The sequence below is a fragment of the Ananas comosus genome, linkage group 18 (genome assembly GCF_001540865.1).
Source record: "Ananas comosus cultivar F153 linkage group 18, ASM154086v1, whole genome shotgun sequence".
Taxonomy (NCBI): Eukaryota; Viridiplantae; Streptophyta; class Magnoliopsida; order Poales; family Bromeliaceae; genus Ananas; species Ananas comosus.
Window position 1 is genome coordinate 1,080,440 of NC_033638.1, and position 25,976 is coordinate 1,106,415.

Here is a 25,976-nt window from a genome sequence, read left to right on the forward strand (position 1 = left end):
CAGACAGAGCTGACCCTGCATCCTCTCCCCGCGCGCCGCAGCCGCCTAAGGCCACTCCTACTGCCTCCCCCGGAGCCCCGGCGACCCTCGCCGCCGCCCCGAGGCGCCCCGACCGCCGTCGAGGCCGCATGCCCCCGAGCTCTGACTCGGCTTTGTGGCAGGCTCGGTTGCTCCGTCCGCCACCCACCGCCGCCTCCGCGCCCCGCAGGTGCGACGCCTCGCCCCTCCCTACGATTTTCGACCGCACCCATCGACTACTGGCGCGCCCGCCGCAGAGCCACCGCCAGCTTGCCCTAGTTCCTGCTGCTCCGGTAAGCTTAATCTAGGGCTTTTGTTTACTATTCTGGGTTGCACGCATTTTTTCGGCAATCCGAGGCTATCCCGATGCCTCCGAAGATGAGCACGGTGATCGCTGGTCAGTGCCGATCACAATGCTCACCTCACTTTGGATCAACGAACACCGAAACTGCATTTTTGGCACAGTTTTCCCTGAGTGCGTGCTATTCGCTGATAGTTCGGGTCGCTCCCGCGCCTCCCACAGTGAGCCATTGTGCTCCGGATCGTGAGCACGGTATTCGGCATGTCGAGACCTGTCAGTACGTGTCTCGGCGAATCTTGGAAGTCCTTAGTTTGCGTTATCAAGCCACAAAGTCGCCTTATTTACATAAAATAGTGGGATTTTATGTAAATAGAGGGACTTTTATGCAATTGTGCATCTTGTGGCTACTGTGGGCAGTATATAAGTATGTGTAGTGACCTCTGGACTGATTGTCCAAGGTCCGATAGCTTTCGCGGAAATCAAATAGCAATTTTAGTGCATTTTTTCGGCGAAATTCGCCGGCGGAACGCGGTTTCAGTTTGGATTTCTTCCGACGTTGTTTGTTTGCCCTAAGCTTTGTCACTGAGCCTTGTCGGCTGGTCACCATCGTCATAGTGTGAGTTCGGAGATGACGGGTGAGCGACGGGGGGTTCCAGTGTTGAAATAGACACTTCCGGGAATCCGGATCCAAACAATTATCCGATGATAATTGTTTATTTGTGTTACCTTGTGTTTGCTGCCAACGCATCCAAATTGATGTGTTTTGTGGCAGTGGGTGACTCGTGGCACGAATCGGTGAGTTTTGGGACACTTAGTGGGTCCCGACGGCGTCCCGATGTGGTTTTTGGGACTTCCGGCTAGTTATGGTGATCGGTTTGGGAAACTAATTTTCGGGGATTTGTGTGGGGGTTCGTGAGTCGTATACTTTGGGTTTGTAAGTTGGATACTGATCCAGTGGATCTTCGTAGATCCGGTTGACTTGTGCACACCCAGTTTTCCGACGCGACAGTGACAGGTAGGTACTTCGAGCTGGTAGTCGGTGAGATCGTTTCACCTTCCTCTGTTCTTCTATTTCAGCATTGTAGTCTCTATATGTCAGTTGCTTTGTTTATCATTTGTATATCTATACTGTAGTACACTGAACTTTAGCAAATTGTGAAGTTTGAGTGTGGGGATGACGATTGGAACTATCCTACATGTTCTAAAGGGTTTAGAGAGGTTAGTGGACAAGTATGAGAGTGATCTGAAAGCCGGAAGTGAGAAAGTGCAGTGTTCCTGCGAATTTGGCAGATTCTGCATTGTTGTACTGGTACAACATTGATGTTGTACCGGTAAAACCAGCAGCAGCAGTAGCTGCGTGGCAGCTGGGCCATTTTGGTCTTTTTCCTTTCCATCTCTATCCTCATCCTCTCAGCACGACCCCAGCAGCTACCCAAAGGGTGCTGGAGTCCAGGGATAAGGGTTACACCTCTCTAACTTTCTCTCTCTAGATTTCTCTCTCTCTGATGCAAGGAATGGTGGACTTGAGCTTAATTTCCTCCTCTACTTGATGCTAGCTGAGCTGAGAGAGGTTAGAGGACAGCTAGAGAAGAGCTAGTTCCTGGGGTTCTTCTACTTTAATTTCAAAGAAAGCTGAATTGAGACTTTGGAAAGGTGAGTAGTTAATTCCCTGCCTTATGTTGATAACATATAGGATGTAGTAATGGAGTGGAGATGCTGATTTTTGGGTTTATGTTCTCAGCTGTTGGTTTTCCCTTCGAGCTAAATTGAGGGGTAACTGTGAGCTGGATTCAGGTGTGTAATCGAAGTCGGAGTAAAGGTCTGACCCTGTGCTGCACCTAGGTAAGAATTATGCCGAATTGAAGGTTCTTATGATAGTTTTGATGCAGTTTAGATGTTTATTCGCAGCAGGCTTGTGACAGGGTATTGGATGATTCTCGGCTGAGTATCGGGAGCTTTTAGAGGCTGAATTAGATGTACTAACCTGAACCAAAATAGGGGTACAAGCTGTAGCTTTGCACAAGGTGAGAATGTTGCTGAATTGGGATGTTTTGGTACTAGTTTCAATGCAGTTTTATAATTAGTTCACAGCAGGATTAAGACTTGGTTGAGCTGAATTCGGGAATCGCTTGAACAGCTTTGAGCTGAGTATTGGGGGGGGGGGCTTCTACCTACCTTGAAGAGTAGACTTAACTTTTTCCTAAACCTAGGTAAGTAATTACTTCCTATTCGGCGAATAGGTGAAGTTTATTATAAGTATCTAAATTCAGCTTGTAGCTGATTTGAATTTGTACAGTAGGGAAACCTGGATACCTCGGATGGCTGATCAATATAAATTCGACAAGAGTCATCAACTAGTAGGTGGGTTTGACCTTACCAGAGCAAGTGAAACTCCCCTATGTTCTATATGATACTATAGAACTATTAATATTGTGCAATTGAACTAATATGTGTTAAGTGAAGAGTAATTGAGGCAATGCATTGATCACTAGCTAAGCTTGAGTTTCCTAAACTAATGACCTTAATATGTCCCTTTAAAGTTGAAAATAAGGACATACACTTGTGATATGAGTAATAATGCATTTATATTATTAAGTTTCCAATGACATATGTATGTTAGCATCGCTTTTATGAGTTATTAATCTAGTGGATACTAGTATTTTTCATTATACTTAAATACCGACCTATTGGTCGAGAGTGAGAACTTTACATGTTAAAACATGACAACTGAGAACTGTTGGACTATAGATCGTGCTTGCTTGCCATTGTGCTCATTCGCACATGCTTGTGAGGGTCGCTCCCCACAAGCCGGCACTCCGGAGTTGGCCTACGCGACAGATTGCTCACCCGTGCGGTATTAGGTGCCGAAATGGATTGCCGTGGGGAGTGTATACTATCACGGGGCCATTAGGCGCGGCGCAAGCTGGACTACCTTGAGTAGGTCCTTATGAGCTAACCCAAAGTACTAAATGATGACGATAGATGATTATCACTGAGTAGTGTACAGTTACATCCCTACATGACTTGTTTATGTTCATAGTAATCATTTTACTTGCTTCTAATGGGTTGATATATTGGACAGTATGCTACATGCTTATCGTTAATTGTCATTGATATATCTATTATGCAATAAATGTTCTTACATTTTTAGTAGTACCTTATGAATCTAGTGGTGTAATTCGCCGAGGCTGGCGGCTTACCTATTGGGAACTATTGTTTAATAGTTCTCACGCCCTTTTTTGTTGTTGTTTTTACAGAGCCATCCACGACGGGAAAGGCTAGGGATCGCGGCAAGGGAGTCGCGTCTAGCTAGGCATAGCGTGGAGTCCTGCTAGGTGATCACCTCGCTATTTTGAGATCCTGACGAGGATGATGTGTACCCCTGTATAGAGAGACTACCACTTATGTTTATATAGTTTTGGGCGACCTTGAGATGTATATGTTGGTTTAGACTGATGTATTTACAGTTTTAGGTTTCTATCTCTTGTTGAGTTTCTGAGACTTATACTTACTTTTCTGCTAATAGTAGTACTATTGGTTTATGTGTTGCTCTGATATCATATTAGAATCTCTTTGTAATCGGTACCTTCCTGACATGATTTAGTAGACACCTTATATACTACAGGTGTATGGCGGGTCTGTGCATGTATCGGGTCTGCTTCCGCTGATATCCGGGCGTGACATATACCTTGTTGATTGCATGACAGTAGTTGTTGATAGACATGTAGAGCAGGCTTGCACATGTTGTATATCTATGGACTTTGGGTCCAAGCAACACATCGACTCCTTTGTCGGGTGTTTCGATCTAGTTGATCGTGGTTCGGCATTGTACGCCCTTGCATCTGGCTTCGGCCAAGGCACCGGTCTCCTTGCCGGTTTTCGTTTTGAGCATATCAGCATGATTTAGTCACAGCACTGTGTATTCTAGACACCAGTTGGTTTGGCCACCAACCAGGGGGTGTACGTATCCGGATAGGTCGTCGGTGGACATATGAATCATTGGCAGTGTCTGCTCTGTGACAGGCAACGCTTGAGGTCTTCGGACCAATATAGCAGCTCCAGATTGGGTTTGATTTTGGACTATTTACTCTTGAGGCATCCGTTCAGTTGAGTTTTTGTTACAGTAGTAGTTTCGTTCTCGCTCATTTGCCATCCTGTTTCTAGTACTACTGTAGTTGCTTTTATATCATGCCATATACATATTTGTTCTCCTATCTCCTTTGTTTTTCAGTAAATACGACTTGCCTTCGTGGCTCTGTCGTATCCACTGGAAAACCTTGATTGTAGTTTCTCACCCCCTATTTCCCCAGGTGATTCGGGCAAGGAGTTGGCTTTTGGGCTCGACGGGAGGACGTTCTAGCAAGACGGCAGTAGCGATCGTTACCCGGGTTACTTTTATTTCTTCATTTAGTAATTTAATAATTAAATGGTTCAGTTAGATGATTATTATTGATATTTGAATGTTTGTGAACATGTTTAACTTGGTGATTTCCATTATGCATGCAACTGGAGTTTATGGATCTGTGGTTTTGGTTTTATAGATAATTGGTTCTCGGACTTATGTATTTATGCATTATGGTTTTCTACCCCTTGAGGCAGTTGATTTTCAAAACGGAGTTTCCGAGTGGGAAACAGTTTTAAAAAGGTTTTCGAATGATTTTTATGGATAATTAATTAGAGTTTAAAAATCAAAGCTTCCGGGTGGGAGTACTTTTAAATAGGATGCTTGTTGTACTATGCATTGCATCATCCAGCACCTAAGGAGTGTTTAGAGGCATGCATCATCTCTGAGGAACGCTAGCTGTATGTAAACGTATCGCATTTAGGGCATGTTTGTTTCGACGTAAGTAGACTTGGGGTGGAAGTGGACTTGGAGTTGAAGTGGAGTTGGGGTGAAAATTAGTTCACTTCTGCTGTTTGTTTCTAACTGTGGAAGTGCAGTTCTGTGAGTTCTGTTGTTTGTTTGGTAGGAAGTAGATGACGTAAAAAGTGTATATCTCCACCCCTGGTATAGTTACCTCCGAAGTGAAATTATTGTCTATTTGTAACTTATAGTTAATAATAAATTATAATAAATAAAAATTAATATAATTATATATGTATATAATTATATATATATGTATAATTATAAAATAAAATTTTAAAAAATTATATTTAATAATCAGAGCAACACAAATTATATATGTATAAAATTATATATATATGTATCATCAAAAATAAAGGGCAAAAAATTAGAAAATGCAGTAAATAAAAAAACATGATTAGGTACAACACAAATGTTAAATCTTTAATAATCAGAGCAAAAAAATAAAAATAGCAGTAAATTAAAAAAAATTGAAACTGCAGTAAATAAAAATGTTAAAAATTANTAAAAAAACATGATTAGGTACAACACAAATGTTAAATCTTTAATAATCAGAGCAAAAAAATAAAATTAGCAGTAAATTAAAAAAAATTGAAACTGCAGTAAATAAAAATGTTAAAAATTACAGTAAAGAAAAAAATAAATAAAAACTACAATAAATCAGAGACGAAAAAATTTATTTGCAAACCTTGTCAACTACGATAGGGAAGGAGATGGAAACGGAATGCGAGATCTGAGATCGAAAAAGATGAATGGTTAGAGACAGAAGGAAGGATTGAAGAAACAAAATATGAAAAAAAAAAAAAGATAAATAATATAAACCTAATAGTCACCAAAGATGAAGAAGCGGGCTTAAGAAGATCAGGGGCGAAGGAGATGGAGTAGGTGGGCTCAACAATGCTCTGGGGGTGAAAGAAAAATGAGGGAGAAATTTTTTTTTTTTTTCTGTGGGGTCTGCTAAGAAAAAAAAAATGGCGAGAGTTGGTGGGAGGAGAGGAAAGGGTAAAGAATGGAGAGAGTAGGGTCGGGAGGAGAGAGAAGGGTAGAGTATGGGTAGAGTTGGGTCGGTAACCCTAACACATTACCCACTCTTGCTTTATTTTCGACTTCACCGAAATTGACTTCGCCCCCGTGGGAGGGCGAAGTCAATTTCACCTTTTTGGGTGAACTGGACTTTCGGGCGTAATAAAATTACGGTGAACCAAACAACGGAAGTGATTAGTTTTCACTGAAAATTACTTTCCCCTTCCCACTTCCACCCCACTTTCGTACAAACAAACAGACCCTTATTGGTTGCTGATTGGTGAATGTAGGTTGTGGTTGAGATCCTGATGTATTGTTGGTACGCCGTGCAAATACAAAGAAGACTCTGTCCGAGTGGATAGAGGAACTTTGTATTTGTGGCGGGTCTATACATCACGTGGGCGAGGTTGCATTCAAAAAAATAAAAAAAAAATGACACGCTTTCCGCAACTCTGATTTCTGAAATGGTAATCGTTTTAAAAAGGCTTTTAAAATTGGCCCCGGGGCATGACATTAACGATGTACAACACAGCACTGTAGATCTGAAATATCAGTTATAAGCAATTGGAGAAGCCACTGAGCAAAAAATACAAATAATGTAAGTGAAAGTTCTGTTTTGACTTAAATTACTTTTCTGTATTGTAATCCTTGATATACTGATAAGGGGAGCATTTTAGGCATACAATTACAACACTGTAGATGTGATGGAGTATTATGATATAGGATGCTTTAGTATTTTAGACATGCAATTACAATATTGTAAATCTGATAAAAAAGTATTATATGTAGGATGTCTTATTTAAGCTCTCTATATAATTGCAATTACTTGGAAAGTGCACTAGTTACATCATGGCACAGGCAATTGCTCATATACGAACAATTTCGTGAATAATAATAATATCATTCAAGCTCCAAAATATAAATCACCACATCCAAAAAATAACAGTACCATCATCATCCAAAAAAATAACAGGATCATCATCATCTAAAAAATAATAGAGCTATCATCAAATAATAAAAAACAGCACCATCATCATCCAACAAAAAAAACATAACATATTAGCAAAGCATGAGTGCAATCTTTACATGAATTAACTCTCAACTTAGTAATATGCTTGCATCAATGTTAGAAATGGTTGAACCCTGTTGTGAATAGAGAATTGCCTCATGTTGCTGCTGCGAGTTTGTTGTTGCTGCTGTATCATGAAATACTCCTTGCTGTCGTGATGCTACTGCTGCTATATCTTGAGAATCTAGCTCTCGTTGCTGCGATCCACTATTTTTCCTTCTTTTCTTACTAAAAATGAAGTTTAAAGTCATTAAATTTAGCAATTAAGTCTATAAGAAAATTGAAAGATATTGTAATCGCTTGATGGAAATAGATTACTTTGAAGATGGTACGCTAGCATCATGAAATACTCTTTGCTGCTGTAATGCTCCTGTTGCTGCATCTTGAGAATTAGTTCTAGCTGCTCCAATCCGTTATTTTTTCTTCTTTTCTTATTGAAAATGAAGTTTAAAGTCACTAATTTTATAAATTAAGACTATCAAAAAATTGAAAGATAATATAATAGCTTGATGGAAATAGATTGCCTTGAAAATTGTGTGTTAGCATCATGAAATAACCTTTCTTGCTGCTGTGATATTGCTGCTGCCGTATGTTCGTAATCTTGCTCTTGTTGCTGTGATCCACTATTTTTTCTTTTTTTTTTGCCGGAAAAGAAGTTTAAGATTACTATATGTAGATGTTGAAACTACTAAAAAAGTGAAAGATGATATAGTAGTTTGAAAGAAATAAATTACCTTATGGATTGTGTGCTAGGGCCTGCTGTTGGAACATTATTCTTGCATGTTCTTGCATGATGGACAAAATCACCACATCTAGCACATTTATGTCTTCTCTTAATCATTTTTTCTGCTCCTCTTATTCTCCTTTTTCATGGCCTGCCAGCAAATCTTGCTAATATAGGTAGCAACACACTAAAACCTATATGGCAACACACTAAAACCTATATCACTCTCTTCCTAATCCTCTTGGGCAGGCAATGGCTTAATATTTAACACATAGGCATCTCAATACCTCTCCACAGTGAAGTATGATTATACATAATCTTCAGCGTTGAGTTTCATCTTAGCTATAAAGGCAATGGCATGTACACAGGGCAATCCAGAGACTTGCCATCTTCTACATGTGCATGTCCTCTCATCCAACCTCACATCATATCTTGAATTAGGCCCTTCTATCTTCGCTTGCTCATCACTACACCTCAACACTTTATAATTTTCAAGATCCTTGCATTAACATAAGATAATAATAATACAATATAAGTTTGTAAGTTTGCTTGTTTGTTTAGCAGTTATAGTAAGAAACAACAAGCAAGTTTTTAAATTTACCATGGTCAAATTGTTGATATGCTTAATTGCTCCTGGTACAAGCTTTGTTGACCATTTTCTTGCATCTCTTATTCTTTTGTTCATCATAATCATTATTTTCTGTCATATGGCATCCATCATATCTATCACCGGTCTATTCCGTTCTTTATTGATCCAAGAATTAAAAGTCCCACAAATATTATTGGTTTCTCGTTTGCACTTGGCATCTATTCCAAATAAAGAGCGAGTCCATACATGACCATGATTCTCTCTTAAGTAATCAATCACTCTACTATCTGCCCTCTGCACTCTTTTCCATATGGTATTGATCAACCTAGAACTTGTATATGCCCTAATTGCTCCCTAGATGTTTCTTCAAAATATCTTCTCGAAACCGTTTCTTGAAATTGCTATATAAGTGACACATGCATTTACGATGTTTAGCAGTAGGATAGACAGCTAGAAAGGCCTTATCTAAGCCTTTTTGTCTATTACTAGATAGAACCAAACCATTAGGACAACCTATTGCTTCCTTGAGAGCTAGCAGGAACCATTCTCAACTCTCTGTATTTTCTGACTCAACCACACCATATGCAACTGGAAACATTGAGTTGTTTCCATCCAATGCAATTGCTAATACAACAATTCCTTTGAATTTACCCATCAGATGAGCCCCATCTAAACCGACATATGGCCTACACCCTCTTTGAAAACCTTGAATACTAGCCCCAAAAGCAATAAGCTTTCGTTGAAAATGTTGTTTCCCCTTCACCTCCATCAATTTAATCTGTGTATGACTTCCTATATTTCTTCTCCTAATCTCAACACAAAAATCAAAAACTCTTGAGAATGATAGTTCTCACTTTCCATGTAATTGGTTCATTGTTTCCTCTTTGCCCTTCCACACCTTTAAATAGGGCAACTCCAACCTTCCATACTGCTCTTTAAGTCTTTTTAATAATTCAATCACATGTATATCACCTTCAGTTTTTAGCCAATTAATGATTCTGATGCAGACCAAACCCGACCCGTATCATCGTCCGAGTTTTAGGTCTATCAACGAAGACGGCGCAAGTTGGCACCCAAACCCACTATATGGATCTAAAGATTATTCCTCATTTACTCTGTTATTTTAAAATTATTTTGTTGTGAATATTTTATTTTCCTTTTAGATAAGTCTTGTTTAGAAATATTTTCTTTTAGGTAAATCTCTAGTTGAGATTTTTCGGTTATTCTCGGATGTAATTACTATACAAATAGCCTACAAGGTTTTATGATGGGGACGATGATTATGGAATAAAATTTTGAACTTTTCTTGCAAAGGTTTTTGGGCGAAAGTTTTTTTTCCCGGAGTGTTTTCGGTTCTAGCGAGGTCCAGAGTTATAATGTTATATTGGATTTGAGTTCCTCTTAATTTTCTGCAAATTTTGACTATTTATTTGTAAGGTTTGGTTAAGATTTTTGAAAATAGAGGAGTTTCTAGTTGAGAGGTGAGAGCTTTGTGCAAGCAGCAAGAAGAAGAAGCTGCAGACGAGGCTCCTTTGCGCACCTCCCGAGGCAACTTTGCTTCCTGCACACGTCAACAGGCACCTGTGAAGGTGCTAAACCAACAAGCAGTAGCCAAACATTGGATGAACCCGGTTCAAATCAATAAATTAGTATTTCTTTCTATATTTCAATCTACGCATATAATCTATTGGTAATAAAAGCTTGGTTTATAGAATAGTTTAATTTCTATTTTCTTTCTCGGAAAAATTCGTAGACTTATTTTATCATCCTAAATTTCAGAAAATTGTTTAGCTCCCTTTGTCCTTGCAAGATACTTGATTACTATTGTCGGGGGAAACTCAATTACACAAGCATTTACAAGTATGACTAGGAGGACGTTGCAAATAGATCTTGGATGATCTGAATTAATCGCAATAGCTTAATCATGCGCTCGTTGGACGTTGTATGGTACGAGCTCTTATCTGATCAGATTTTTCTTATTTTATTATCTTTTTGGACGTTCTTTTCTATATAAAAAAAATTGCTCGTTTAATTTTTCTGCAAAATATTTTGCCTACCACATCTAAGGGATAATTACTTGTAGGATAGGTTTGACCCGTCCTACATTAGATTCTTTCTGCAATCCATCATTTTGTAGCATTCTTGTTTCCATACCTATTGACAACTTCGCATATATGTTCTGATTGGAGAGTTTTGACCTGTCGATATAATAGGTTGAAAGAAATAATTAGATTAAAGTAATATTAGACATAGTAGCAATTAAAATTTACTTCTTTACCTGAAAGGTAGCTCCTCGAATCCTTGCTGCATGTATTCTCCACTCACAACCTTATGTCATACATCTTGCTGTCACTCTAGATTGATCACTTTTTATAACCTTGTATTGAAATTGATTTTGGACAACGAATTAAAAAAGAGCACTTCGGAATGAATTGACATCATGATATTTCACACCATAGTCCATGATTGGATTCTCATTGTCATAAACTAACACATCCTCACTTGAGTTATTTTCAATGGAACTAAAAACTAAATTCTTTTCAAAATTTTCAGTAGAGGATTTATCTAATTTATCTACTCTCTCATTCTCCTCATCATTTCTAACATTATTAGCCCTCGTGTAAGCTTCACCCTTATCTTCCCTCTCATTTCTAATAAAATCAACCATTATATAAGCTCTACCATCATGATTAGCCTCTATATGAGCTCCACCTTCATCTTCAACACCATATTCTTTCTCAGCTACACCTTCATCTCCAACAGCATCCTCTATCTCAGCTACACCTTCATCTCGAACATCATCTTCTTCCTCGGTTACATCCTCAATTCTAACATCATCTTCTTCCTCGGTTACATCCTCAATTCTAACATCATCTTTACTCTCAATTTCACCATCAACTCCAATATCAAGTTTTTCCTTCTTCCCACCATCAACACTATTATCACTATCATTAGTACCACCACCAGTAGGATCAGTAGTACTATCATACTGAATATTGAAATTAAAAAGGATGTCATAGGAGCTAATAGTAACAAATATTTCCATCTCTGTGCCATCTATGAATTGTTCTAACATATCTATAAAATCACTTTTACCTTTAATATCAATAAACTTTTGAGCTTCTCCTTTGGTCTTTTTTGATTTATAAGCCACTTGCACATATTCTATTTCTCCCCAGTCCCACATTTTCTTGATATCTTCAAAAAATTCTTTTAAAATATGTATCGCTAAATACTGTGTAGCAAGTTTGCATTCCATACACATTTTTTTCTGCTTAACTCTGTCTTAACTGGTTTAAACACTCCCCCATACATAACTTTCAATCTACAATCTGGTGCCATGTTGCAATTGCAAATCAATAGCTATACTTAAATAACACCAAATATAATGTAACATTTCGATGGATGAAAGAGATATTAAAGATCAAATGGCAAAAAATTAATTCATAGAATATTATAGAAAATTGCAACTTTTCTCAACGCATGCAAAAATTATAGTTTAAGGATAAAATAACAAGAAGGTAATTCATAGAATATTTCAGAAAATACCATGTACACCTAGAAGCAAAATATAATAGCTAGATTCAAAAACCCTAGATGTAAAAAATTACAAAATTAAATGAATCTTAGCTTTTTCTTTACGTAGAAAGCTATAATAACACAATGTAGACCTTAATTCCTCCCAACAGAGCACATTGGAAACAATGCCGAAGATCCTTGGATGCTATGGCAACATCATGAGGGTTATGTCATTCTTGAGACAACGTAAGATGCTCCAAAACCTTAAACAATGGAAACAGTGTCGAAGTTCCTTTGATACTATGGCGACATCATGAGGATTATGCCATTCTTAAGACAACGTAGGATGCTCCAAAACCTTAAATAATGGAAACAGTGCCGCAGTTCCTTTGATTCTATGGTGACATCATGAGGATTATGCCATTCTTAAGACAATGGAGAAGAAGAAAGTACTTTTTTGCAAGGGCAAAAGAGAAATGGGAAAAGGGAATCGACGGTTTTTTCCAATAGGGCGACATCTAGGGCTTGAAGACGACGGTTGCGTAATGGGACCAAGTTGGAAGAGGAAGAGAGGATAACTTAAGGGAATAGTTTAGTAAAGTAGAGGCAAAATAGGTATTTTAATTAGATTTTAACTATGGTAGACATTTAACCCTTGTTTAACCCGAGATAACTAACAAGGGGTAACTGCGGAGGTGTTTTGGAATAATGGTGGAACATACGAGGGGTATATTAGAAAGAAAAAAAATAGGGGTAAATCGGATATTTCCGAAGTTATGAAGGGTATATAGGCAATTATCCCTATCAAATACAAGATAACCTACAACTAAACACATATAAGGCAACCCACAATTGAACAAAACAAGTACCACCATTTTACAATTCCTCTATGTTCATTTCATTCAAGTATATGATCATCAATGGATGGTGTTAGTACGTACTTTCCTATATAGCAGTTCTGGAACTATGTAGAATTGATGGCTGTAGATTCTTCTTTCTGTCCTACTGTTTATGGACCAATATTACTCCAGTTTAAAAATTACATAGAACAGGCGGCCAAACTGGAAAGCATAAGTATGAATAACAACAATATTATATAAAATTGCAACATTAAGACCTATATGAAGAGTTATTGTGAATATAGAAGAAGAAGGAACCGGTTAGAAAGCAAAAATATTATATTGTAATGGTAAATTCAATTTGAAATAAAGAAGTGTAAAAATTAAATATAAATAGAATAGTAATTAATAGAAATCAAATTGATAAATAGGGGTGAAATTCATAGTAATATGATATTTCAAAAGCTTTTATCAGTCAAAAATAAGTAGTAGTCAACAGTAAAGTAAGAAGTTATAAATTATATAAATTTGGATCTATAAGTATTATACTCATGCCCTGTATTATTTTTAACAAAAAACTAAAACAACAATATAGATTAGCAGAGAATCATTAAATAAATATAATAGTAACATAACTCGACAAGTATGAATCATCATATGAATTGAATTGATGGCAACATTAGTCTAATCCTATGCCTTCAAGCCACAAAACATCCGAATTCCACCATGCAACATTGCTAATAGGATCATTACATCAATATCTATATCGGGCCATTTATACCGCAGTAACCGAGTAAATGCAACAATTTAAAACATTTACTATTTAGATCGCTATCAAAAAGGGATAGGTGTTCCTTAAGCCTCATTTATTCTCGAGAAGGGTTTGCATCTCAACACAAAGACATATATTTAAAAAGGAAAAGACAACTTGTGTTAGGTAGAAGGGGATAAACTATTGGGAAAATACAGCACTGAAAAATCTGATTGTGTTATAATCTAACTAGTCTTGTGATGAAAATAAATTAATTAACTTATAGTTAAGCGCTAAAATCCAAAATAATGGAAGAAGAAGAATCAAACGATTTGATCCAGAAGCGTGGGAGACACTGCCCTAAGGCGTATTCCCGTCCTTCTTGCGGTAGTAACCGGAAACACCATCCAAAGGTACAATCGAAATTCCTCCTCATACGAGTACGAATAGGGAAGAGGTTGTTGGAGACTTTTTCAACACCCGGTGATGTAAATATCAAACAAGTAGGAAAAAAATTATGAAAATATCTCGAAACAAAATTTCTTTCTCACTTTTCTTCGTGCATATAGATCATGTGTTACTTGCAATAGTAGACATAAGATACAAATATATATATATAAAGGGAAAGGAGTTGTCACGCCCCGGATGTCTCGTTCCCCGGGCACGCCGACAAATCCGCCGTATACAAAGAAATTTTTCCTGTATACGAAGCGTCAAAAGTACCTGTAGATATGCAATACTACAAACAGTAGCATAGAGCTGCTCAATAAACAAAAGCTAAACCAACTGAGCTTCATATACATAGTTCAGAAACCAAAATACAGCGTTACTCGCACTGGCGAGTTAAGTACTATGTACATAAGCTCGAAGTAAAACAACTACCTGCGGTAGGGTGCCTCTAGCTCTGTCAGTCTCAGTCGGGTAGGGCTCTAGCTCGCGACGCCTTTGCCTCGATCCTGATCCGCGGAAGGCGCAGCAGCCGAAACCTGTGGCTCTGCAAAACAGGGGTAACAGCTGGGCGTGAGAACTACTGTAAAAACAAGTAGTCCTCAGTGGGTACCGCCCAAAACAATATCGGTCCACCCACTAAGTCTACAGAAGGGAGCAAGAATAGTAGTAAATGCAGGAATAAAGTCTACCGCTATCAAACACTACACTATCATGCTCTACACTAACCAACTGTAGGAAATGTCCAACCTGACCCAATCCAATCGGGACTGTAAGCATACCCGTCCCCGGGACTGTGAATACACCCGTCCCTGCCCCGTTGCGACTATCAGGCTCTATCCACACTAACTGGTCCGTGGAGAGCAAGTCCAACTGGCATGAGCGACACCAACGCGAAAGCACAAAGCCTGACTCCGGAGTGGCACTCGTGGGCGCTACCCAACCGAGTATGCAGCGTATCTCTGTCGAGCTCAATCAGGCTCCAACTAGCCAACGTCAAGTGAACAGGGTCAAAACAGGTCTACAAACCAAACCCACGTGCCCTCGGCACAATCTGTGACCAAAACAAGAATCTGGGTCCACCGCTAACCCGAACGGCACCCAACGACCCGAAACAGCCTAAACTCTGCTGAAAAATAAGCTCGGCATCTCAGCACGAGCGTAAATGCCTTCTAAACTACCCCAGGTATCCATCGCAACGATATTGCAACGATACAATCGAATCACGGCTCCTATAGCTAAATCCGGTAGTTTAAGCATATGACGATTCTAATGTGTTTTCTCCTAAGTCAAATCCAGTCCAACATGTACAATTAAGATTTACTAGTCATGTTCTCAATACCGATTATATCCAGGATAGCATCACGAATATCAAGCTACAACATGATTACCGAACTAAAAATCATACATGTCGACGATTACGGTACTTAGGAATAAACCGATGTAAACCCACCTCCAAAAAGCTAATCCCTGGCAGCGAAGGACTTCCACTGGTGTAGAGCGACCTGCTGGATCACCCGGAATCCGCCGAGTCCAAAATCGAGCTAACTCTACGCCCTACACAACACAAGTCACCATTCAGCCCAGAAATTGCAGTAGTGAGGTACAACAGAGATTCGACCAAGCTAACCTTCACCGAATCTAGCAAGTAAGGGCTTCGTGGATTCCTCTCGAAGTCCCGAATCCAACGAACCAAGTCCTGTCGAAATTTGATGCTCCTACACCGAGTACGAGCTGAAATACTAACGATCGACGATAGGAATCAGCAAACAGCACCTAGCTCGAAATGTCAATACTTGAAGCAACGCAACGGAACGCTCACCTCAAAGTCTAATCGGTCAGCGACACGGCGTCGAGAACGGCGAAAACGCACCCTCGCCTAGCTTCCTCACAGCGCCACGATCCCAACCGTATCCCCGAACGGCTTCGCGGCGCGACGTCGGTGTCGAATCCGAGCTCCAACCGAACTCCTCCACGGTCGAACCAAGCTAGAGAGGGAGAGGGGAAGAAGGAGCAGCCAGAAAACTCCCTCTCAAGCTCTCTACGCCTGTATAAAGAAGTAGGTGGAGTGGTGATACAAACGAGGGAGATAATTACATAATTAGCCCTCTACCTAACCCCCTTGTACCGGTACACGGGCTCTTGTACCGGTACAAGAGCCAACCCGAGAGCTGCTAATCCTCTGCGCGATGGTTGTACCAGTACAGCCCCGCTGGTTGTACCGGTACAGCAAGAAGAGAAATCTGCAGTTTTGCAGATTTCTTCGCTAAAAGCTGCCCTCGCGTCGCACGGAGTCCGTTTTACGTCTATTTGACGCCAACGCGACTCGGACTTGTCCCGACACTCTCCAGAGCTGTCGGCAAGCCTCCACAGCTGAACACAAGGGATCTCACATCCTCCCCCTTTATAAAAAGTTTCGTCCGCGAAACTGAAACATACCTCTGCTCAGGCATCAAAACAAGTAGCAGTAAGCTTCCCTCATCACCGTCTCAGGCTCCCAAGTCGCCTCCCGCTCCTCGTGATGGCTCCACTGCACTTTCACATACGGGATGACCCGGTTGCGCAATTCTTTCGTCTCTCGAGCAAGAATCCGCAACGGTCGCTTCTTGTATCTCAGATCCTCGCTAATCTCGAGTGGAGCGAAGTCAATCACGTGAGAGGGGTCGAAAACGTACCTCCTCAGTGCTGAGACGTGGAAAACATCATGGATGCCAGCAAGTCGCGGGGGTAGAGCTAACCTGTATGCAACTGGTCCGATACGCTCCAATACCTCAAAAGGGCCAACAAACCGTGGACTAAACTTTCCACGTACTCCAAATCGGCGTATCCCTCTGGACGGCGAGACTTTGAGAAAAATATGATCTCCAACCTGAAACTCCAAGTCTCGTCTCCTGGTATCGGCGTAGCTCCTCTGTCGGCTCTATGCTGTCAAAAAGTGTCGTCAGACGACTCTCACCTTTTCCTCAGCCTCAAGTAAGATCTCCGGTCCAAGTGTCTTCCTCTCACCCACATCGCTCCAGAATAGAGGGGATCGACATCTGCGTCCATACAACGCCTCAAACGGAGTCATCTGAATGCTTGTTTGATAGCTGTTGTTGTACGCAAACTCAACCAGTCTCACATGTCGATACCACCCTCCTCCAAAATCTAGGACGCATGCCCTCAGCATGTCCTCTAGAGTCTGTATGGTCCGCTCTGACTGATCATCTGTCTGTGGGTGGAACGCCGTGCTAAAATGCAGCGTGTACCCAAGGCTGTCTGCAAACTCCTCCAGAAATGTGATACAAACCTCGGGTCTCTGTCTGATATAATCGACACTGGCATGCCGTGCAGCCTAACGATCTCATCTAAGTATAGCTGCGCGAGTCTCTCTCTGGACCAGGTAGTCTGAACCGGTAGGAAGTGAGCAGACTTGGTCAGTCTGTCCACTATCACCCAAATCGCGTCGTAGCCACCCTGCGCTCTAGGCAATCCAACGACAAAGTCCATAGTGATGTACTCCCACTTCCACTCGGGCACTGGCAGACTCTGAAGCTTGCCAGCAGGCACCTGATGCTCGGCCTTCACCTGTTGGCAAGTTAAACACTGAGCCACAAATCTGCCAATGTCTCTCTTCATTCCAGGCCACCAAAACCGCGCCTTAAGATCCTTGTACATCTTGGTTCCCCCAGGGTGAATCGTATAAGGGGAACAATGAGCCTCTCTCAGAATGTCCGCTCGAATCTCAGGATCCACAGGCACACACAGTCGGTCCCTGTACCGAAGTACTCCCGCACTGTCCAAAGCAAATCCCTCAGCCTGCCCCCTGTCTAGCTGCTGTCTAATCCTCAACAAGTACGGATCTCCACTCTGTTTCTCTCGGATCCTATCCAACAGAGTGGGCTGCAACACTAGAGACGTCAGCCTCGCCGTAGACCCAGGGGGTACTATCTCGAGTCCCAGCCGCTGTAGCTCCTCGAGTAGGGGTCTCTGCTCAGTAATCCTCAAACTCAGGCTCTGCACTGACTTCCTGCTCAACGCATCTGCCACCACATTCGCCCTGCCGGGATGATACTGAATACTAATGTCATAGTCCTTCAGTAACTCCAACCACCGGCGCTGCCTCAGGTTCAGCTCCCTCTGTGTGAACAGATACTTGAGACTTTTATGATCGGTGAAGACCTCGCAGTGCTCGCCGTACAAGTAATGCCGCCAGAGCTTCAAAGCAAAAACCACCGCGGCAAGCTCCAAGTCATGCGTAGGGTAATTCTTCTCATAATCCTTTAACTGCCGTGAAGCATAAGCAATCACCCTACCATGCTGCATCAGCACGCAACCAAGTCCACTGTGCGATGCATCACTGTAGATCACAAATCCATCCCCCATCACCGGAAGGGCAAGGATAGGAGCCGACGTCAACCTCAGTCTCAACTCGTCAAAGCTCCTCTGACAGTCGTCGCTCCAGACAAAACGAATCCCCTTCCGCGTCAAGCGTGTGAGGGGTGTGGAAAGCTTCGCAAAGCCTTCCACAAACCGACGGTAATATCCTGCCAGTCCCAGGAAGCTCCGTACCTCAGTCACCGTCGTCGGTCTAGGCCAATCTCGAATCGCCTCAATCTTCTTCGGGTCCACTGCTACGCCCTCAGCTGAAATCACGTGGCCCAAGAAAGCAACCTCCCGTAGCCAGAACTCGCACTTCTTTAACTTGGCATACAACTTCTTCTCGCGCAGAAGCTGTAGCACAATCCTCAAGTGCTCCTCATGCTCAGCATCACTCCGGGAGTATATCAAGATATCGTCTAAGAAGACTACCACAAATCTATCCAAGAACGGCTTAAACACTCTGTCATCAAATCCATAAATGCGGCAGGGGCATTCGTCAATCCAAAAGGCATCACCGTGAACTCATAATGCCCGTACCGAGTCCGAAAAGCCGTCTTGGGAACATCCTCGGCCCTCACCCTCAGCTGGTGGTAACCTGACTGGAAATCAATCTTTGAGAAGACATAAGATCCCTGCAGCTGATCAAACAAATCATCAATGCGCGGCAAGAGATACTTATTCTTGATGGTCACTTTATTCAACTCCCGGTAATCCACACACAGCCTAAGTGAACCATCCTTCTTCTTCACGAACAACACAGTCGCTCCCCAAGGCGACACACTGGGTCTCACAAACCCTCTATCCATCAAATCCTGAAGCTGTACCTTTAGCTCTCTCAGCTCTACCGGCGCCATCCGATAAGGTACCTTTGAGATTGGTGCAGTTCCAGGAACTACATCAATCACAAACTCAATCTCCCTCTCCGGCGGCAACGTCGTCAACTCAGGGGGAAACACATCCGGAAACTCGCGGACGACAGGAGTATCCTCGAGTCCTGGCGCCGCCGTAGGTACCTCCACAACTGTCGCTAAGAAAGCAATACACCCGCTACTCAGCATCTGTCGAGCCCTCGCCGAAGATATTCAGGTGGCAAACAGCGTGCTCCTGCAGCCTCAAAAAGTAAACTCCTCCTGGCCTGACTCGCGGAACGTCACAGTCCTCGCTCCACAATCAATCGTAGCATAGTACCGCGCCAGCCAATCCATACCGAGCACAACGTCGAAATCCTATAGCTGCCCTAGCACCAACAGGTCTGCGGGCATAACCCACGAATCCAACTGCACCGGATACGACCAACAATACTCTGCAACCTGTAAAACATGGTCCGGGATCTGCACCTCTCATGCCTGTGACAATGCCCCTAACTCTAGACCATGCAACAATGCAAATGCTCGGCTAACAAAAGAATGCGAGGCTCCAGTATCAAAAAGAGTACGTGTACGAATGCCGAAAATCAAAGTGATACCTGTCACCACTCGGTCGGCTGCCGTAGAGTCCTCCACCTGTGCTGCATAGACTCTGCCACTCGGAGCCTGCTGTCGCCGCTCACCTTGTCGCGGCATGGACGACCTATCCTCCTGGCGGTAACTCGGTGCTGCTCTCTAAGTCTGCTGAGGTGCTGGTGGAGCCGAAGCTGATGATGGTGCTGGAGATGCTGCTCGGGGACAAGCTGCCCTCATGTGTCCCGGCTGACCACACCCATAGCACCGGCCCTCCCTCTGCTCACACTGTCTGGGCCAGTGTGGTCCTCCGCAGATCACACACTGCGGCGTCCTCTCTGGCTGTCCCCTATGACGGGAGTCCCTGGATCGCTGACGCCCCGAGAACCCACGACCCTGAGAACGCGATCGTGGAGGCCTCGGCGGACGTCTGCTACTCGACTGACCTCCGTCGTCTGGAGCTGGGCGCTTCCTGTCCTGACTCTGTCCCGGCCCCTTAGCTCTCTCCCGCAACGACACCTCTCCTCTCTCCTCCCATAATGCCTGCTCAATGGACGCATCCGAAGTCCTCGACCTCTGCGCCCTAACGAACCTGAATAGGTAGGGTCTCAAACCCTGCTCGAACAAATAGACCCTATGTGCCTCATCTCTGGCCACAAACGGAACACAATTCAGGAGTCTAGTAAACTCCCGAGCATACTCCTGAACTGTCCGCTCACCCTGCTGGATCCTCTTCAAATCCTCCTCGATCTTTTGTTTCATGCTGTTAGGAAAATACATCCCATACAGCATTCCACAGAACTCATCCCACCTCAACTGCGTCGCCACCAGTCCCTGGTCTCGCTCGCTCTCCGCCACCAATCATGTGCATCACCTGACAGACAGTGTACTCCCAAAGGTACCTGCTCCCACTCTGGAACGAACAGATCCTCGAATAACTTCTCCATCGCACTGACCCATCCCTCAACAATCCAGGCCTCAGTGCCTCTGCCATCGAAGATCGGTGGGTCAAATCGACGAAAACGAGCTAATCTCTCTGTCCACCGCTCCTGCTCGGTCTCTGTCAATGGTACAGGTCCCCTGGCAGGCACAACTGGCGCTGTAGGAATCTCCAATGGTGGGGGCATAGCTGCGGCTGGAGCTGACGCTGGAGTAGTCGGTAGTGGAACAGTCTGCTCTGGTACACTCGGTGCTGAACTCGGTGACTGAGCTATCCTCTCACACAACCTCTGCAACAACTCCCCCTGCTGCCTCGTCACCTCAGTCAGGGCAGCCAGCTGTGCACTCAGATCAGGGGATGCGCTAGCCTCCGGTCGCGCACTCGGCTCCACAACAGGGGGTGCACTCGCCTCCGGTCTGTCACCCTGCTCCATCTGCTAAGGTCTCTCGTAAGGTCCAGCACGATCCCGCGCCAACTGGGCACGCTCCCGCAGCGACGGTCGATCTCGGCGACGATACATAGCTGCAGGGAACAAATCGGGGTCAGATACAATGCAACACTCTCGACCCAATCAACAAAAGTCTGAAAGGCGGTCCCTGTTTTCCTCCAAAATTATGTCGTCTGCAGCCAACATAATTTCTCAGGCCAAAACAGAAACTCCTTCAGTCACTCACTCCACTCCAGGAGGAGTTAGAATAAATAATCATTGACTTTCGCAATAAATTACGCCTCTCGCGTCTTGCTTTCCTAAGGTTTGCCAAACTTAGGTTTCCTAAGTTCCAACGACCTATAGCAAAGCTCTGATACCAACTTAATCTGTCACGCCCCGGATGTCTCGTTCCCCGGGCACGCCGACAAATCCGCCGTATACAAAGAAATTTTTCCTGTATACGAAGCGTCAAAAGTACCTGTAGATATGCAATACTACAAACAGTAGCATAGAGCTGCTCAATAAACAAAAACTAAACCAACTGAGCTTCATATACATAGTTCAGAAACCAAAATACAGCGTTACTCGCACTGGCGAGTTAAGTACTATGTACATAAGCTCGAAGTAAAACAACTACCTGCGGTAGGGTGCCTCTAGCTCTGTCAGTCCGGTAGGGCTCTAGCTTGCGACGCCCTTGCCTCGATCCTGATCCGCGGAAGGCGCAGCAGCCGAACTATGGCTCTGCAAAACGCGGGGTAACAGTGGGTGAGAACTACTTGTAAAAACTAGTGCCTCGAGTGGCCGGGGTACACCAAAAAACATCGGTCCACCCACTAAGTCTACAGAAGGAGCAAAGAATAGTCAAAAGCAGAGAAAATAAACGCAGACCGTACAAATCACTACACGTATCATGCTCTACACTAACCAATGTTATGGAAATGTCAAATCTGATCCCACAATCCGGGACCTGTAGGACGATACCGGTCCCTGGGACTGTTGAACACCCGTCCTGCCCGTTGCAATATCAGTCTATCACACAACTGGCGTCCCTGGAGAGCACAGTCCACCGCAATAAGCGACACCAACCGATAAGCACAAAGGCCTGACTCCGGAGTGCACTCGTGGGGGCTACCAAGCCGAGTATGCGGCGTATCTCTGTCGAGCTCAATCAGCTCAACTAGCAAGTCAATCGTGAACAGGCGGTTCAAACAGGTCTACAAACCAAACCCAGTGCCCTCGGCACAATCTGTGACCAAAAACGAAGGAATTCTGGTTCCACCGCTAACGCCGAACGGCACCCAACGATCCCGAACACGCCCTAAATATGCTGAAAATAGCTTCAGCATTCAGGCTGACGAGCGTAAATGCCTTGAAAAATACCCAGGTATCCATCGCCCAACGAAGACTGCAACGATACAATCGAATCACGGGCTCTAGAGCTAAAATCTGGTAGTTTAGTAGTTTTAACATATGACGTTCACAAGGTGTGTTTCTTCTAAGTGCCAAATGCCAGTCCAACATGTACAATTAAGATTTGACTAGTCATGTTTCAATACGAGTTATATCCAGGATAGCATCACGAATATTCAAGCTACAACATGATACCGAACTAAATCCATACATGTCGCGACGATTACAACGGTATTAGGAATAAACGTGAAACCCACCCCAAAAGTAATCCGTGGCAGCGATAGGACTCCCCTGGTTGTACGAGCAAGCTGCTGGATCACCACGGAATCCGCGAGATGTACCAAATCGAGCTAACTCGTACGCACCTACACAACACAAGCTCACCATTCAGCTAGAAATTGCAAGTATGAGGTACAATAGAGATTCACCAGCTAACCTTCACCGAATCCAGCAAGTAAGGGGCTTCATGGATTCCTCTCGAAGTCCATAATCATACGACAAGTCCGTAGAAATCCGATGCTCTACGACGAGTACGAGCTGAAATACTAACGATCGACGATAGGAATCAGCAAACAGCACCTAGCTCGAAATGTCAATACTTGAAGCAACGCAACGGAACGCTCACCTCAAAGTCTAATCGGTCAGCGACACGGCGTCGAGAACGGCGAAAACGCACCCTCGCCTAGCTTCCTCGCAGCGCCACGATCCCAACCGTATCCCCGAACGGCTTCGCGGCGCGACGTCGGTGTCGAATCCGAGCTCCAACCGAACTCCTCCACGGTCGAACCAAGCTAGAGAGGGAGAGGGGAAGAAGGAGCAGCCAGAAAACTCCCTCTCAAGCTCTCTACGCCTGTATAAAGAAGTAGGTGGAGTGGTGATACAAACGAGGGAGATAATTACATAATTAGCCCTCTACCTAACCCCCTTGTACCGGTACACGGGCTCTTGTACCGGTACAAGAGCCAACCCGAGAGCTGCTAATCCTCTGCGCGATGGTTGTACCAGTACAGCCCCGCTGGTTGTACCGGTACAGCAAGAAGAGAAATCTGCAGTTTTGCAGATTTCTTCGCTAAAAGCTGCCCTCGCGTCGCACGGAGTCTGTTTTACGTCTATTTGACGCCAACGCGACTCGGACTTGTCCCGACACTCTCCAGAGCTGTCGGCAAGCCTCCACAGCTGAACACAAGAGATCTCACAGGAGTATAACCTTGGGAATCCCAACGTTCACATTCCCGTACCCACTCCTCTTACTTAGCCTCTGTAATTAGTGCATGGTGAAATGTCCACATGAAAGCACGAGGCCTTCACCACGGAACGTGAAGATGTGCAACGTCTACGTACGCTCACGGAGGTTCGTTCTAAAAGGATGTTAATAATATAATAATATTAATAAAAAATAAAATAAATTAATATGTTAAAATAATAATAATAAAATAGAGGATTTTGAATTTTCCTCCAACATAAATAATAATAATGAAGACACTTGACAACTCAATGCAAATACAAGATTTGAGATAATAACTTACAACTAAAGATATTGCCTCAATTAATGTACGATTTGTACAGGAAACCAAGGTTTAGTCATCCATTGGTGAGAACGAGAGATAGATTCAGTTCAAACCACTCCAATTAATAGAGGTTTTGAAGAAGAGAAGAAGATAAGGACTCTCGAGGTAGGTGAAAGATCGAGTAAATATGGAGGCGACTTGACAACTCGAAACAATAGCAACTAACAAGGATATAACTTGCTACTTTGCAGTCGGGGGAGATCGTATCAGTTTATGGATGATCTGCATAGGGAGCATTTGATTAGAGATGGAGGTAGCCTGAGTTCAGGCTACTCCAATAAATAGTGGTTATAAGAAGGAGAATAAGGGTTGGTAAAATATGTGAGAACTGAGATTTTACAATGTAGCTAAACTCCTTGTTGATGATGTTTTTGTGTGTAATTTAATTACAAAAGCACTCATCAAGTTTCAGCCGATAAGGAGTTAGAATGGAGAAGTTACGCGATCATTACTAATCACTTAAAGTGAATAGTAACTTCGGTTTTCCGGAGAGGCCAATCAGTGGAGATGGCTTCTGGTGCGTATCAGACTCCGTTCATAGCAGTCCAATAGCTCGTTTTGAATGGTTCGGCTATTCTAGAACCAATGGCACTGACGGATTTTAGTTTTGTTGCACAGTTTTCGAGAAAAAGGGAGTTTATGGGTTTTACACATATATTTAAGTGTGGTTTTGGAAGGTTGGAGAGTGGATGGGTTTAGTCGCAAAGTGGCGACCAAATCAAATGAGACGAAATGCTAGATTCAATGCCCCGGTCGTGCTGAACGCGCTGGCGTAATATGATCGAAAATCTGACGAACGGATCTTCGGGAATCGCAAAATGTTCGCGAAGGGGTCGAAATTGGCAAAACGAAAAATTTGAGAAAAACCCAATATTTTATGTACCGTTTTGCGCGATTTTGAACGTCGAGGTACGTACGCGCATATTACACACACGGGCAGGTATTGGGTTGAAATTTTATAGTTTCGGAGGACTAAACTGCAATTAAACCACTATATATATATAGTAGCTATAGGGTTCCCATGTGAAACCCTAACCCTAATCCGCCCCAGCTAACCCTAGCCACCTTAGTCGACTTCAACTCCTCCCTGCTCTCCCCGTGCGCGCTTTTCGGCCGCCGGCAAGCAACCACGACCACCAAAAAACCAGAAACACCTCCCTCTCAACTCCTCTCCCTCCACATTGTCTCCACCAACTCAGCAGACACCCTCTGGGAACCTCCACTGGCATCAAATCCTGGTTCCCTCGGCCGAGACCCATCTCCGGCGTCACCTCGCCGTCCCCGCGCGCCGCCGGAGCCGCCTGTGCGAGCCACGACCAGCCTGGGTAAGCTCAGGCCGAGCTGACTTTAGCTCGGGGCCCGCTTGTTGAAGCCGCCTCAGCTCGGCCGCCCCGACTCCCTCCAGCCTTCGGCGACCTCCCGAGCGCATCCCCGCCATCCTCGCGCGCCACCGGCCCTCGCTCGTACTCTTTGCGGCCGCCCAGATCTTGTGCCGGCCGAACCTGAGCCCGCACTGTCGCCGTGTGCCGCCGCCGCCCACCGTCGGGCGCACCACCTGTCCCTCGGCCTCCGGCGACAGATCTTCGTCGCCCGGTGCTCCTCCGGCCACCGCCCGGCTGCCGCAGACTCCCTGAACCCGAGCTGAGTGGTACGGGTTGATCTCTCCCGCCGTGCTACTGGCTG

At 43.7% G+C, this 25,976-nt stretch overlaps 1 long non-coding RNA gene across 2 annotated transcripts; it reads left to right on the forward strand.

Moving 5' to 3' along the window:
* LOC109723692 lies at positions 1,813 to 2,343 on the forward strand. Of its 2 annotated transcripts, none has more exons than XR_002219723.1 (3): positions 1,813 to 1,972; positions 2,061 to 2,161; positions 2,242 to 2,343. It is a non-coding gene; the product is annotated as an uncharacterized LOC109723692 (long non-coding RNA). The 2 variants fall into 2 exon arrangements; XR_002219722.1 differs by having other exon boundaries at positions 2,231 to 2,337.